The sequence below is a fragment of the Entelurus aequoreus genome, linkage group LG07 (genome assembly GCF_033978785.1).
Source record: "Entelurus aequoreus isolate RoL-2023_Sb linkage group LG07, RoL_Eaeq_v1.1, whole genome shotgun sequence".
NCBI lineage: Eukaryota > Metazoa > Chordata > Actinopteri > Syngnathiformes > Syngnathidae > Entelurus > Entelurus aequoreus.
The window spans coordinates 44548517-44566041 of NC_084737.1; the positions used below are offsets into that span (position 1 = coordinate 44548517).

The window sequence follows — 17525 nt, forward strand, 5'->3', positions numbered from 1 at the left end:
CATTTTGAGCGTTTAATTGACCCCACAAATGTGATGATCCAGAAACTCAATCTGCTGAAAGGAAGGTCAGTTTTGTAGCTTCTGTAACGAGCTAAACTGTTTTCAGATGTGTGAACATGATTGCACAAGGGTTTTCTGATCATCAATTAGCCTTCTGAGCCAATGAGCAAACACATTGTACCATTAGAACACTGGAGTGATAGTTGCTGGAAATGGGCCTCTATACACCTATGTAGATATTGCATCAAAAACCAGATATTTGCAGCTAGAATAGTCATTTACCACATTAGCAATGTATAGAGTGTATTTCTTTAAAGTTAAGACTAGTTGAAAGTTATCTTCATTGAAAAGTACAGTGCTTTTCCTTCAAAAATAAGGACATTTCAATGTGACCCCAAACTTTTGAACGGTAGTGTATATATATATATATATATATATATATATATATATATATATATATATATATATATATATATATGGCCTATTATTTTCACACTATTGACAAGTGATGTACCGAAAACTCGACCACCAAAAAAGACTTAAATATAAGAATTTTGAAAGATGGCACCTGATGGCCATAAGACGTAACTGCACTTTTTGTCCATATAGATAAAATAGTGTTCATATATGAGATCTAAGGCTGCCAATTATGGCCAAAGTAATAATTAAGATTATTGTTATAAATATTGAAATCATGATTACTGATTGTTAGTTAAAGCAGTGTTGGGGTGTGAACGTTATACCATCATGTCATTTGTAATGTCTAATAAAAATGCTGTAGATAAACATTATCCATATATTTAAAGACAAATATTAAGGTTTTTTAAATTCTTTAATAATATCAACTTGTCAGCGTTTTGTCATTACATGATGCCTTTATCTCTATTTTTACATTTTGATAGAGGGATTTGTTTTTAATTATTATTATTATTTTAAGTTATGTACATTTATATGTACATGTAGATACTGTATCGGGAGGGATCCATTAAGATTTTGAGCAGATATATATCGTATAGGAATTAACTATATACCATAAAACATTAACAAAATGCTGTATCACATGAATGGTTTTTGAAGTAATACCTTTGTGACATGAAAAAAACACAAGTACTGTAAAAAACAACAACATGGCATTTACTTTTTGATATCCAAATAAAACACAAAGCAGTTTGGCTAATGAAGACAAAGTCTAATAAACAAGCTTTGTTCTTCTCCAACGCCTCCTAGTGGTTCAGTACAACAGTTTGGCCAACAACAAAAAAACAGGAGTGACACCCCTCACGTCGAATACACAATCTTCACAGCCTGCGTTCAATTCGATGAGATGACAAAACATGTCAGCGAGTACTGATGTTATTTGAACACTTATACAGTTTAAATTTAAATAAAGGACGAGTGAGCATCGCAGTCAACAAACTAAAGACTTTATAAACAAGTTGTGACAACGTTCCTGACATATCACCTGCTGCATGTTTCCTCACCTCATTAACTCTCAGTCACAGCAGCTGATGGACGCTGTATTGAGAAAATAAAAGCAACATCAAAAAGTTTTTCTCCTTCGCTGTTTACTTTTAGTGTGGGGATAAATAAGTGCGTCTGTCTCCAATATTGTCCACACTTGTCGCCATTTAACAGCAGTGTGCTCTTAAACGCACACCGGGAAGCAAGGGCAAAATTACATTATACCAAGCGCTTCGCTTCATTTACTCCGAGGGGAAATCTCCAGAGCAAAGTCAGTGTAGTTAGTTTGCCATGATTATCAAGCCAAACGACGCAAGTGTGCGTGCGCCTGACTTTGTGTTGCCTAAAATGCATAAATAAATGACGGTTTTTCGGTAATTAAAATATTTGACAGTATTACTAACCGTCTGGAATTTTATCGCAAATTATCATCATGCCATTTACCGTTACATCCCTCATCCATTGACAAGTAAAACATCAAGGGCAGTCACGGCATGTTCTTGCCGCCCATGCTGGTCAATTTTTTAGAGCATTTTGGCGGTCGCTGCACTTGCCGCGGTTAAATTCAAGCCCTGCAATTGAAAACATGGCAAAACCATATAAAAATATATGTTAATACTAAATAATAATAACGGATTTGTTTTTAAATGCATATATACATTTGTTAGCCTTTTTATCCAATCTATCCAATCCAATCCAATCCACTTTATTTATATAGCACATTTACACAACAAGAATGTTTCCAAAGTGCTGCACAGCCATGTTAAAAACAATATTAAAAACGATATTAAAAACAATATTAAAAACAATATTATGCTACACCAATGACTGAATAAAAACAAAGAATAAATGAATAGAAAACCAATACAGAGACAATATGAAAAATAAATATGATTAAAAACGATTTTAAAGGGTAAAACCAATTAAAACAGTAAAATAGACATCAAAATTTATAACCCTAACCCTAACCACACAGGACAACAGAGGACAGAAGACCACACAACTCACGTAGTGTTAAAAGCCAAAGAAAAAAAGTGGGTCTTAAGACGAGACTTAAAACACTCCACTGTGGGAGCAGTTTGAATATGGAGGGGCAGAGTGTTCCAGAGTTTAGGGCCGACCACAGAGAAGGCCCTGTCTCCCTTGGTTTTAAGTCTCGTCCTGGGCACCACAAGCTGGAGCTGGCTCTCGGACCTCAGAGCGCGCGCAGCAGTGTAAATTTGGATGAGGTCCGAGATATACTGAGGTGCCAGTCCATGTAAAGCTTTAAAAACAAACAGCAAGGATTTAAAATCAATTCTAAAATGAACAGGGAGCCAGTGCAAACTCCGAAGAATTGGGGTTATATGCTCACGTTTCCTGGCCCCTGTTAAAAGTCGTGCTGCCGCGTTCTGGACTAACTGCAACCGGGAGCGGGAGAGAGCTTTTTGGCTAATGCCAGCATAAAGTGCATTGCAGTAGTCCAGGCGACTTGAAATAAAAGCATGCACGACTTGTTCAAAAAGGTTAAAAGATAAAAATGGTTTTACCTATGCTAAAAGACGAAGATGATAAAAACACGATTTTAAAACGCCATTGACTTGTCAAATTTAAAATCGCTGTCTATAGTGACGCCAAGGCTGGTGACTTTGGGACGCACATGATTTTGCAATGGTCCCAAGTCAGTGAGGGCCGGACCAAAAACTGAAATTTCCGTTTTTCCCTCATTCATTATTAAAAAATCCTGGGCTAACCAAGCCTTGACATCACATAGACAGTTGAGAAGGGGTGTCAGGGGCCTGTGGCCTTTTGAAATTGGCATATACATTTGGCAGTCATCTGCATAAAAGTGATAAGACACTCCATGTTTCTTAAAAATCTCTCCAAGAGGGAGAATGTACAAGGAAAACAGGATGGGGCCTAGAATGGATCCCTGGGGGACACCACAGTAAAGCGGAGCAGAAGAAGAGGTGGCGTCCCCCAGCCTGACTAATCCACTTTATTTATACAGCACATTTAATAAAACAATAAAAGTTTCACAAAGTGCTGCACAGGGGTTAAAAAACACATTTAGAAGCAGGATACAACTAGGAGAGTCAATTGTAAAAGACATTAGTGATTTTTTTTTTTTTTTAAGAAATGTATCATCGTAGCAGAAAATGCAAATTATTCGATTACGTCATGATGACCATGTCCATAACCACGCCCCAACCGCCACAGGTATCTTGGGAGTCTAGGGGAAACCCTGATCGTGATTGATATTTTAGCTTTAATCAAGCAGCCCTACCTATGGCTAGTCTAACAGATGATGTTGCTACGACATCATTGCCCAGCAACAGCATTGGGCCAAAGAAAAAGATGACAAAAGACTTTTCAACAACCGAGAAGTCAAATGTTAAGCTTCAACGTAAAGCCTTCCCGGAGCTGGTGAAAGTGGTGAATGTCCACCCAAAATACTGAAAAAGACCGGCACCTGCTAGAGTTGCGGAGCAGAGTGACAAGAGGGAATTTTCTGACTGTTATCAATTTGATCACATGCTATTGTATATCTCTATTGTTGTGATTTGATTGCATATTATTGTATATTGTATTCATGTAACCAGGGACTGTAGATAGAAACTAGCTGTTTAGCTGGAGTCTGGTGAAGAACATATCTGTTTTTGAGCTTAATGTCTCTGTGCATTGTCCCCACTAAACTCAACTACACTGGGTTCCGTATCAAGCACTGATGTACAGGTAACTTACTGTATTTTTCAGACCATAGGGTGCAGGATTATAGGGCCCACTGCCGATGGTCAGGTCTATTCAGGTCTATTTTCATACAAAAGGCACACTGGATTATAAGGCGCATTAAAGGGGTCATATTATGATTTTTTATTTTATTTAGAACACCTTCCTTGTGGTCTACATAACATGTAATGGTGGTTTTTTGGTCAAAATGTTGGATGGATTATGTTTTACAGACTAACCCTTCAGGATGCGCCATTTTGTGGGTGGTCTTATTTACGTGGCTCCACTTCGACAGCGTCTTCTCCCCATCATCTTTGTTGCACCGGTGTAGCGTGAGGATGGGAATCAATGAAGTGTCAAAAGATAGAGCTAACTGTTTTAATGACATTCAGACTTTTCTTAAATTAATAACGGAGCAGCATCTCCTCATCTGTGGCTCATTAGTGCAACAACAACGCCGGAAATTTGTCCCGTGAAGAACCGAACTCTCTAATAACTAAAGTTCTGTGGGTGAATTATCTAAACCCACTACACTGGCAGTTTTTAGCACTTCCATAGCGAGATATAAGTTACAACTTTAAGCGTTATATTAGAAATGGCAACAGCGGAGGATGAATGCCCCACAACAAGAAGATAGCGAAAAAGAAGAAGCTTATTGACTACGTCGTCGGCACAAACTATAATGGCGGACGCGCACACATTTTCAGAACTTTTGCATATCCCAAATACACATCAGCAGGTACCAGAAGGTAAGAAAAGTTGGTGTTGCATAATATTGTGAAACAAAAGGCCAGATAATATGTCTGCTAATAGTTGCCATTGCGCGGTCCTTATACACACGCCATAATAATACTCGTATGGGACAAGCGGCAGAAAATGAATGGATGGAATGGCTGTTGAAGCAGTACGTCTGATTACGGTAGCCGTAATCTCAACAATCCATCAAGCGGTGCGGCTTCATAGCTTACCAAAGTCGTACTAAAACATTTTGACAGATTTTTGAGCGCCGTGTGTAATGTTCTATATTCTCAATGGAACATTTAAAGTTTTGGTGTTGTTTACCGGGATCATCTTGCAGTCTACACATATCTCTTAGGTGGGACTGCCATCTACTGGTCACACTTATCATTATACCATGATCCAAAATAAAATGGCTTTGAGGTCAGTAAGCACAACCAGAATTATTCTGTACATTAGGCACACTGTCGATTTTTGAGAAAATGAAAGGATTTAAAGTGCGCCTTAAAGTCAGAAAAATATGGTTTCGAAATTAATAGTTATTCATATATTTTTCATGGATTACATCATGTAACTTCTCCAAAAGGAGACTGTATGCTGTAGTGCCTCTTGCTGGTGTAAGTATGATAGTTTAATAACTATAGATCTATAAATACAACCATTTTTGACAGCCACGTAAATGTGGACATTAGTGCTATCTATTTATAAAACATGTCACTGTCACGTTAACTTTCAGGCTGAATGAATTCCAATTCTCCCCCTTACCCCTTGTCTTAGCATTTCCCTCTCTGTTTTGTGCGTTCATGTCAAACGATTGTGCTCCAAGCACTTGAAAGTTTAAGGTAAGGTAAGCCAAAGGCTGGAATATACTCTCACGTCACGTAGCTTGCGTCCCTCTGACGATATCTTGTTTGATTTATAGTTATTCCGTGTGGGGTGGTTAAAGTTAAAGTTAAAGTGCCAATGATTGTCACACACACACAAGGTGTGGCGTGCCAGACTTGTAATTCTCTTCCAAAACACTAAGGGCCAGTGTCACCTGAAGGTGATGTCGTTGACTAAATATGTCCTTCTTGTAAATAGTGACGACAACCACATCGATCGACATCTTTGTCTACACTGGAACTAATCATTAAGTAACATCAGTTTACCTTTAATGGACGTTTTACTTATAAATCAGAGGAAAATACCTTTGTGAAGATGGACTGTGCAACTTCCGAACAAGTCGAGAACGCCATTATTATTTGCAACGCTATTTGGCCGTTCGGGACACAGGACAAGAGAAAGCTATCATGTATTTGTAAATAAACACAACTGTTAATGAACTGTTTTACCGACATAATGGTGTTAATGTGTATGGTAATGTGTTACTGATGTTTGGCAATAAAAGTTAAAAAGAGTGTCGGACTCGTACTTTGTGACTTTCTTCTAAACACAATAACATGATAAGAAAAATAAAAATTAAATAAATATTTTTAGAGTGCACCGATATATTAAGTACACAATATCCGTTTTCATGCAAATGTTTAATCACTGTTGCTTTATTTCATACAATAATTTGTGCATTTCAGGTATAAATCTGCTTTCTTGTAGTCAGGGACCCCCTCTGCAAAAGCTGACTACGCAAAGCTACGCAGACGGGGATGGGTCGAGACAGTGCCGCCTACACAAGTTACTTGACGCAAGAGTATACACCAGGCTAAAGTGTCAAGAGGTGTATAGCCCTCAAAACGAAGAGTGGTCCTGGCCAAGCTTTCAACCAAGTGTTACGAGAAGAAGGCTGAGTCAAAAGCACATAAATGTAAAAAATAATTGTAAAAAATGATTTTTATAGTAAATAAACTAGTGTCTTATCAGGTATTTAATATTACGCTACTCCACGTAAATATTGTCATGTTTTGATTTTTGTTTTCTAAGATCACTTGTCATATGAGCGAGCTCAAGCAGCTGTAGCTAGTAAACTATGATATCAGACTAGCGGCAAAATGACTTCACTAAATGTTAATACATTTCATGAATGATTAGACATCTAATATACATTCAAAATTTAAATTAGCGATGTTTAGAAAGTTGTTTTAATTTTTTAAAGCAATTTTTGTATAATATGAAAAAAAAACATTTCACATACTGTAACTTCTAAGTACTGTCCTGTGACGTTCGCTCTTTATAGCTTATTATATGTCTCATAACTAATATAACGTAGTAGATCATAGTGTTAGTGTAGTATGTTACTGTGTATGTCATCGCTCTTAAGCGGCTTGGGTTGATAAAGTAGCGGGAAACAAATGGTGTCTCATTTCTCAGGGCGTGTTTTCCCATCACTGCATCATGGCCCTCTGCTTCAAATGGCGAGGGCTCGGGGTAAGACGAAGGGAGGAGGATAAAAGAGGAGAATTGGGATTCAGCCTTGTACTGGTTGACACGCCGATCAGCACTGCCGCAAGATGGCAGCCACGCTGATGTCATGAAACAGTGGGTTGACACAGGCACAGGTCTATAGATGTCAACATGAGGTGCAGAGACATGTTTATCATACCAGTGCATGCTGGGAGTCGTAGTATCAGTGCTGTAAATTATTTATAGGGGTAATAATATATTTCAGGTCTCCATGTTCGTGCCTCTGGTAAGATATCTGCAACAGCATGTACATAGCCGCATATTCAGATAGATGTATTACACCCACACACTCCCATTCAGACGGTAGAATGAGCCTGCTCTCCTGGGACAAAAGAGAACCACCTGGCTTGTCTCCTCTGCTCTCCCTGGGTGTGGAGGTGTGTGTGCGCGCATCTGTGTTCAACCTTATAAATAGAACCTGTGTCTTCCCTAGTTTTGCACCAATGGGATTCTCATCTTTTAAATTAAATAAACTGCAAATCGGGCCCAGCTGTGGCCTGCATCCACAGCCTGCATCAGTCAGCATCCATGCTCTGGAGCAACACAGGGAGGCAGGGATGCCAATGTGTGCGTGTGTGTGATGGCAGACGAATGGGAAAAGACAGGAGTATAAAAGGGGAGAGACAATTGAACTGAACTGGGAAAGTGGGACATTCTGCACTGAAGCCACCCAGCATAGGAAGGAAGCCTTGCTCAGGTTTGCTAAATGAACTCCCCTGTGTACAAAACACAAGGAAGTGGAGCTTCATTCTCAGCTGCAACCCTCCCCCCGTCCTTATTGCATTCTTGCTTATCTTTTAACCATTGCTGACTTAGCAATTACTTACAAAGATATATATCATGCTTAGCCATAATGAAATGAACACTGATTTTCCAGTTGACCAAAATTTGATAGAATCTACAGTCTAAAAAATATATAATATGTCACTATATCGAAGCACTATCACTTACTTAAGGAACCAGGAGTAATTTTAAGGCACTTAAAGCACCAATTGTCAAATTACATCCAGCTAAATCTTTTGGACGAGTTTGCTCACTGTAGGTGCTGCAGTGTCCTTCCATTAAGTGCTTTCAAACCGGAAGTAGAGTGCTGTTCAGTCTTCTAGCCGTCCATAGCGTTTCGGCTCGTATGGATTTTTCATTAATCACTCCAAGCAACATTTGCAAGTTTTACAGTGTAACTAAAACTGTTTATACCTACTAAACCCTCCCACGTGTGACGTCTGCAGGATGGTTTTCATGCATATTTGTTTGATCTATCGTAATGTAATGACGCTAGCGTTGATAGCATTAGCTAATATGCTAACACGTTTAAGAGTGTGTGTGTTAGTATCATTGATTTACCAGGGCATTATTTTTGTATTGTTTCAGTTTCACAAATTCCTTAATAAACTCACCAAAACGTCACTGTGGAGGTATGGAGTCTCTTAGCTGATTGGAGAGCTAGATGACGTCTGTTTTGTTTTTTCAGACATTTTACTGCTGTGTTACAGGCACCTTTTGGAAACAATTGTAAATAAATAAACATTTACAGAATATTTATGTGTATATAAGTCACTTCACAACGAATATATCTGCGGCTTATAGTCAGGTGCATCTAATATGTGGAAAAAATGTGTTTCCCCTAAAATTGACCCACACACATATACCAGGGTTTCCCCTTAATGTATTTGATGTGCCACAGCAACATATTAGCCACTACACCTTAAAAAATTGTTTTTTTTTACGTGAAAACAAAGTAAAGTAATATAATGTATTGTAGCGTCCAAAAGAAGACACACAAAGTCTGACACTCGTTTAAGCGTGTATTGCCAAACAACTGGCCCAATTCCATCAAGTATTTCCCCGTGCACACACAACTGTTTCCGTGTTTTACTCCTAGACACGCGACACTTCCTCATTCTCCACCGACACGGTGTGTTCACAGACTATGGGAAAAATGAACATCATAACACACTAACATACACATAAACTCCAGCAGGAAGTTACAGTATGAATGGATACATATATTTAAAAATATATAGTTTACTATTTGCGCACTATTGACTAGTGATGCACCGAAAATTTGGCCCCCCAAAAAAGACCTGAACAGCGCTGCCAAAACCGAATGTTGTCATGAAGTAATCCATAACTACAATATTGTCTGGATCGGAGGCAGAATGTCCGCAATGCATCCGAAATATAACCGCGCGTACAGCGTCTTCAAAATTTAAGATGACACTGGCTGCTTTTAAAGCAAGTGTGACGTCAAGTTCTCTGCAGCTGGCTTTTTATCGCGGAAATGGAGCAACAGAAGTAAAGAGACTCCAAACACAAATACAGTCGTCAATAACACCAGAAATAGATGCTAGATTTATTTTTAAATTTAAAAAAGAGCAGCTAACTGTATTGGACAAATCCCAAGAAAAAAAGGATTTTCAGCAAAGTACATCGTACAATTAGCAGCAACAATTGAAAAATGGAGGAAAACGATTATAAGCAAGAACAAATATACAAAACGATCCCACCTAATAGTCGCTCTGCTCTGCGTCAATCCCCCCTCTCACCCTCACTGCCCCCTCCCCCGTCTCTCTCCAGCTGTCCTTTCAAAATAAATGCATTCAAATCCCGAAAATAAAAATCAAGAAAATCCGAGTCGTGGCGGACGTAATTCTTTTGTGGCGGGCCGCCACAAATAAATGAATGTGTGGGAAACACTGACGCTGTTGTAACACGTGCAGAATGTGGCTTGGCATGGTCTTGCTGAAATAAGCAGGGGCGTCCATGAAAATGACATTGCTTGGATGGCAACATACAGTATGTTGCTCCAAAACCTGTATGTACCTTTCAGCATTAATGGTGCCATCACAGATGTGTAAGTTACCCATGCCTTTGGCACGAATACACCCCCACACCGTCACAGATGCTGGCTTTTGAACTTTGCGCCTATAACAGTCCGGATGGTTCTTTTCCTCTTTTTAGTCCGGAGGACACGACGTCCACAGTTTCCAAAAACAATTTGAAATGTGGACTCGTCATACCACAGAACATTTTTCCACTTTGCATCAGTCCATCTTAGATAAGCTCGGGCCCAGCGAAGCCGGCGGCGTTTCTGGGTGTTGTTGATGAATGGCTTTCGCTTTGTATAGTACAGTTTTAACTTGCACTTACAGATGTAGCGACAAACTGTAGTTACCAACAGTGGTTTTCTGAAGTGTTCCCGAGCCCATGTGGTGATAACCTTTACAGACTGATGTCGGTTTTTGATGCAGTACCGCCTGAGGGATCGAAGGTCACGGGCATTCAATGTTACGTGATGTGATTTCTCCAGATTCTCTGAACCAGTTTTGATGATATTACAGACCTTACATGGTGAAATCCCTAAATTGCTTGCAATAGTTCGTTGAGAAATGTTGTTCTTAAACTGTTTGACAATTTGCCCACGCATTTGTTCACAAAGTGGTGACCCTCGCCCCATCCTTGTTTATGAATGACTGAGCATTTCATGGAAGCTGCTTTTATACCCAATCATTGCACCCACCTGTTCCCAATTTGCCTGGTCACCTGTGGGACGTTTCAAATAAGTATTTGATGAGCATTCCTCAACTTTCTCAGTCTTTTTTGTCACTTGTTCCAGCTTTTTTGAAACTTGTTGCAGGGATCAAATTCCAAATGAGCTAATATTTGCAAAAAATAACAACGTTTACCAGTTCGAACGTTAAGTCTCTTGTCTTTGCAGTGTATTCAATTGAATATATGTTGAAAAGGATTTGCAAAATCATTGTATTCTGTCTTTATTTACGATTTACACAACGTGCCAACATAACTGTTTTTGGGTTTTGTATGTTAATACCATAATATCAGATTTGTTTTAAATCTATGTGTTATGATCAGATGTTATTACAGGTATGACCGCTAGGGGGCAGTACTGGTTAGTATGCTGCTTACCGTACCACATAAAGTGGTAGAACAAGACTGCATAAAAGACACATGTATGTTGTTGAGAACGTGGAGCATTAAAAGTTAAGTCACTTGCTATCAACAGCCTCATCCTTCAAACACGAACATGACATGGTACCAGGAGTAAACTCGTCTTGACGACACGGATTTAAAATCACCGGAGAGTTTGAAACTAACGGGGAATGTCGACGAGAACTGGCGCACCTTCAAACAGCAGTTTCACCTGTACATTGCGGCTATGGGACACGAGACAAAGCCGGAGGCGAGAAAGGTAGCGCTGCTGCTAAAAATAGCAGGGCCACAGGCCATAGAAGTATTTAACACGTTTGTGTTTGACACTCCTGACGATAATGGAAAGTTGGATGTAGTGCTTAGCAAATTTGACGCTCACTGTTCTCCGAAGAAGAACGAGACGTACGAAAGGTACAGGTTTCGGTCTCGTACGCAGCGGCAGCATGAGCCATTTAATAGCTTCCTGACGGACTTGCGGCTAAAGGCGCAGTCCTGCAACTTCGTGACGCTGAAGGACTCCATGATCCGGGACCAGATAGTCTTCGGCGTGGAGGATAAAAAGGTCAGAGAGAGGCTACTACGAGAGATGGAGTTGACGCTGGCGGGAGCCATTAAGATCTGCCAGGCGAGTGAGCTGTCCCAAAAGCACGTGAGGACGTTCAGCGAGATGTCTGCAGTCGCCTCGGCGCAGAGCGACAACGCGGCAGCGGTAGGAGCAGTGTCGTACCAGCGGAGACAGCGCACACAGACCCGGCCTGCACGGCAGTCGGAGGATGTGATGATAAGCTGCAAGCGCTGCGGCACAAAGCACAAGCCCCGACAATGTCCAGCGTTTGGTAAGCAATGCTCAAGTTGCCAAGGCAAGAATAATTTTGCTAAACAGTGCTTCTCCAAATGGAAAGAGGGGAAGAAAGGAAAAACTGTAAACATAGTAGATGAGCCTGATCTCAGTGACACGTTCTTTGTTGGCATGGTAAATTTGGAAAGTGAACAAATAAGTAAACCAGACAATGAAGAAGATAAATGGATAGCTCCTCTACTGATAAATGGGACTGTAGTCACCATGAGATTGGACACGGGTGCAAAAGCAAATCTCATAAGCATGTGTGATGTAAAGGCAATGAAAAACAAGCCACAAATAAAAAGAAAAGAATCTGGACTTAAAGACTACAATGGACAACCAATTAAATGTTTGGGCACATGCAGGCTGAGTGTCACAGTTAAAGGAAAAGTGCACCACCTATGCTTCTTTGTTGTGAATGAGAGACGTGAATCACTTCTGGGTGACAGAGCCTGTGAAGAACTAGCACTTGTGAAAAGAGTGTATAGCATTATCCCAAAAAATTACTCTATGGAAACAATTGTTCAGAACTTTTCAGATGTTTTCAAGGGTTTTGGTGTTTTGCCCTTCACATATAAAATACAATTGAAAGAAGATGCCCAACCAGTTGTGCATGCAGCACGCAGAGTTCCAGCCCCACTGAAAGACAGCCTAAAGAAAGAACTCGACAGAATGATCATGCTGGGGGTGATCAAAAAGGTTAATGAGCCTACAGACTGGGTCAACTCAATGGTCATCACAAAGAAAAAGAATGGTGAGATGAGAATATGTATGGACCCTAAAGATCTAAATGAGAGCATTAAGCGTGAACATTATCAAATACCTACACGTGAAGAGATCATCAGTGAAATGTCAGGTGCCAGCTACTTCACAAAGCTTGACGCCTCACAAGGTTTCTGGCAGCTGAAACTGAGTGAAAGCAGCACAATGTACTGTACCTTTAATACGCCCTATGGCAGACACTGTTTTCTCAGACTGCCTTTTGGAATAAAGTCAGCACCTGAAATATTTCACAGAGCGATGGAGCAGATCATCAAGGGCTTGGGTGGAGTTCGAGTCTACATTGATGACATCATCATATGGGGATCCACAGCCCAAGAGCACAATGAGAGACTAAACAGAGTTATGGAACGCATAAAAAAGTATGGACTAAAACTAAACAAGAGTAAATGTGAGTTTGGTGTTCAGGAGATCCTTTTCCTTGGAGACAGGCTGTCTGCACGTGGTGTCCAACCAGATCAAGAAAAAATGTGTGCAATACAGAACATGCCAAGGCCCACAGACAAAACCGGTGTGCTACGCATCATGGGGATGGTCAATTTTATAGGTAAATTCATTCCCAATTTGACAGCAAAGACATCTTGCATACGAGAGCTTCTGCACAAGGACTGTGATTTTAAATGGACAGTGAAACATGAGCATGAGTGGCAAAAACTCAAGAACACACTGACTACAGCACCTGTGTTGTCATTTTATGACCACACAAAGAGGATAAAAGTGTCAACCGATGCTTCCAAAGATGGTATTGGTGCCGTTCTACTCCAGGCTGAGGGTGAGCACTGGAAACCGGTAGCCTATGCATCTCGGGCTATGACAAAATCGGAATGTCGGTACGCTCAGATCGAAAAAGAATGTTTGGGACTGGCATATGGTTTGGAGCGGTTTCATAGCTATGTGTACGGCCTGCCGTCCTTCACAGTTGAAACTGATCACCGACCGCTGGTTGCCATCATCAAAAAGAATCTGAATGAAATGTCACCGCGGATTCAACGGTTGATGATGAAAATGCAAAGGTATGATTTTGAACTGATATATACTCCAGGTAAACACCTAATCCTTGCTGATGCCCTATCCAGAGCAACTACAGGCGACAGTGTGAGTGCAACAGATGAGGACATACAGTGTCATGTGAACATGGTGTCTGCTACGCTGCCTGTGTCAGACACAAAGTCAAGACAAATCGCTGAGGCTACAGCAACGGATTCTGAGTTACAACATGTCATGAGGAACATGGATGAGGGATGGCCGGCTGGCTCATGTCCACAATTTTATCACGTCAGAGGTGAGCTCAGTACTGTGGATGGACTGCTGTTGAAAAAGGGCAGAATTGTTATTCCACAGGCTTTGAGAATGGACATTTTGCACAGGATACATGAAGGCCATCTCGGCATTGAAAAATGCAAAAGGAGGGCGAGAGAGTCGGTTTTCTGGCCCGGAGTGAACAAAGACATTGAAACACTCATAAATAAATGTGAAACATGCCAGAAACACAGGAACAAGCAGAGCAAAGAGCCTATGGTGGTTGCTGAGGTGCCAACCGCACCATGGCACAAAGTAGGAATGGACTTGTTTCATCTCCGAGGTAAAGACTATTTAGTGGTAGTAGATTACTACTCAAACTTCCCTGAAATGGCGCTACTAGCAGGCTTAACGTCAACTTGTGTAATAACACATGCTAAATCTATATTCACTAGGCATGTCATTCCACACACTGTAGTGAGCGACAACGGCCCATGCTTCAGCAGCAAAGAATGGCAGAAGTTTACGGTGCAATATGATTTCCAGCATGTGACGTCAAGCCCACATTATGCACAATCAAACGGGCAAGCGGAAAAAGGAGTTCACATTCTAAAGCAACTCCTAAAGAAAGCAGCTGACAGTGACTCGGATCCGTATCTGGCTTTATTGAGCTACAGAGCATCACCTCTTCAGTGCGGACTATCACCAACTGAACTGCTGATGAAGAGGAAGCTACGAACAACTTTGCCGAGTCATTCAAACAATATAATAAAGCAAAATAATCCCTCAAAGATTGAACATAAACTACGACAACAGAAGATGATGCAAAAGTCATTTTATGACAAAACAACCAAGCGTCTTCCTCCACTGACTACCAACAACACAGTCAGGATTGAGGATACTGATGGATGGAGTACAAAAGCAACAGTCCTGCAAGAAGTTGCTCCAAGATCGTACACGGTGAGAACTGATGATGGACAAATCCTCAGACGCAATCGTCGCAGTCGGTTAAAGACTCCTCAAGGGACTGTTGGTGAGCTCAGTGTAACTTGTGGTGAATCTCAGGTAATACCCACACCTGTTATGGACTGTAACGCTGACTGTAAAACACCTACTCCATATGAACCTGAGTTAAGAAGGTCCACAAGAGAAATCAAAAGGCCTGATAGACTGAACTTGTAAACAAAGAAAAGTCAATATGCATGTTAAATATGTTGAACAAAATGTATATTGATTGTTGTGAAAGTGTTATAAATAGTATTGGCTCAGATTTGAGATAGCCTATGCAATTTGAAATTGTTCATACTGCACATATGTGTCAGAGTTAGACTAAATGAGAATTTGTTAAAATAACTGACCCTGCTAATGTGATTAGTTAGGTCAATACATTTTGTCTTAGAAAAAGGGGGATGTTATGATCAGATGTTATTACAGGTATGACCGCAAGGGGGCAGTACTGGTTAGTATGCTGCTTACCGTACCACATAAAGTGGTAGAACAAGACTGCATAAAAGACACATGTATGTTGTTGAGAACATGGAGCATTAAAAGTTAAGTCACTTGCTATCAACAGCCTCATCCTTCAAACACGAACATGACACTATGTATACATTTTTTTGCCTTTTTAAAGAGAATATATGCATCAGAGCAAATAATGTGATGTCATATTGACCGCGCCCCTGCCACACCCATAACCACGCCCTCACCACCACCACAGGTATCTTGGAAAATCTATGGAATACCCTGTATATAGATATATACACACATATAATAATATGTATGTACGTATATGCACGCATGCATACACACACAGCATTATATAATTCCCTTCAAACCCCAGCTAATTTTCCTGTTGGATCTTCATCAGACACCCTGGGTGTAAAAAACTAAAGTCGCTTTTAGTAACAGATGGAGAAGCAGCATTGCTCTTGGTTACCATGTATAATTAATCGACTGTTGCTGCTGGTCTTCGTCCGGGTTTCTGTACTAACCCCAGTTCTCCACAGGGCCAATACAGAACTGCACTGAACAACCAAGAAGATGGATTTGGCCATTTATATGACTTGTACAGGCTATACCTGTCACTAATGTGTCTCCCATATGACATTTGATGAAATTATTAATTAGGTAGTCCACAGCAGGTAAAACGCGAGGAACAGCAACAAAGTTTCCCTGGTGTTGTTTATTGATGCCATTTCCCCATTGTGGAATAAATAAGTATATTATAGCCTATCACTCCCCGCCCCAACAAGGGTAGCTATACATTTTGTGTTTAAAAATGTAAACTTAAGTAAAATGTTTTAAGTTTATTCGATACATCTAAAAGTAGCTCGACCTTAGCGAGCCTGTGCCTGCTCAGCCAGCACAACAGGATATCCAACAAATGCTGACTCCAGCAGTAAATGGGAAAGGCACTACTAGCATGTTGTTGTTTTTTCCCCCAGTGTTTCCTCCATCGCTACTTTCTGAAAATATGTTGGATTAGTGGTTCCACAGAACAGTCAAGGGCAGAGCCAGGTGAAAGTCAATGCTTTGCATCTATCCGTTCAGCTGCTGTAAAGTGACTTGGGTTTGGGAGCAACTTGGATAATCATCAAAACCGCAAAAGTGATGGGCCCTTCACATGTGTGATGGGAAGGACCATGCCCTAAGTTAAAAGGCCTCACACAAGCGAAGGATGAGACCCAACTGCTTAAAGGGACATGGATGACACAGGTGCTCATGCGCACACATAAACAGAAAAGACAGGGGACGATCCATACAAGCAGAAAGGAATAATTGTGACTTCCAGGCATCTCTGTGTTGAGATGGACATAAGAAATGTGATATAGGCCAATGAGCCTGTGACTCATGGATTAACCTTTTTATACACCAATAAACACTGCATCAGGGTGATATCAGCCCATGGAGAAAACTGACTAATTCAGCAGGCCTCACATCCATCCATCCATTTTCTACCGCTTGTCCCTTTCGGGGTCGCGGGGGGTGCTGGAGCCTATCTCAGCTGCATTCGGGCGGAAGGCGGTGTACACCCTGGACAAGACGCCACCTCATTGCAGGGCCAACACAGATAGACAGACAACATTCCCACCCATTCACACACTAGGGCCAATTTAGTGTTGCCAATCAATAGGTGCATGTCTTTGGAGGTGGGAGGAACCCGGGGTACCCGGAGGGAACCCACACAATCACGGGGAGAACATGCAAACTCCACACAGAAAGATCCCGAGGATCGAACCCATATTATGAGGCACATGCACTAACCCCTGTTCCGCCGTGCTGGCAGGCCTCACAATCAAAGCCAAATGCATTCATACTGGTGAGGCCTCTGTACATAGGCGGGCTTACAGTAGCCACAATCGGTAGTTGTATTATCACAATCACAGGGGTGTACATCATTAGAATTATT

The 17525-nt window shown here is 40.9% G+C and overlaps 1 protein-coding gene across 1 annotated transcript in view; it reads right to left on the reverse strand.

Annotated features, from left to right (window-relative positions):
* The window catches only part of b4galt5 (UDP-Gal:betaGlcNAc beta 1,4- galactosyltransferase, polypeptide 5), a 120968-nt gene that overhangs the window by 102289 nt on the left and 1154 nt on the right, over window positions 1-17525 (reverse strand). The gene's annotated exons all lie outside the window — the stretch shown is intronic.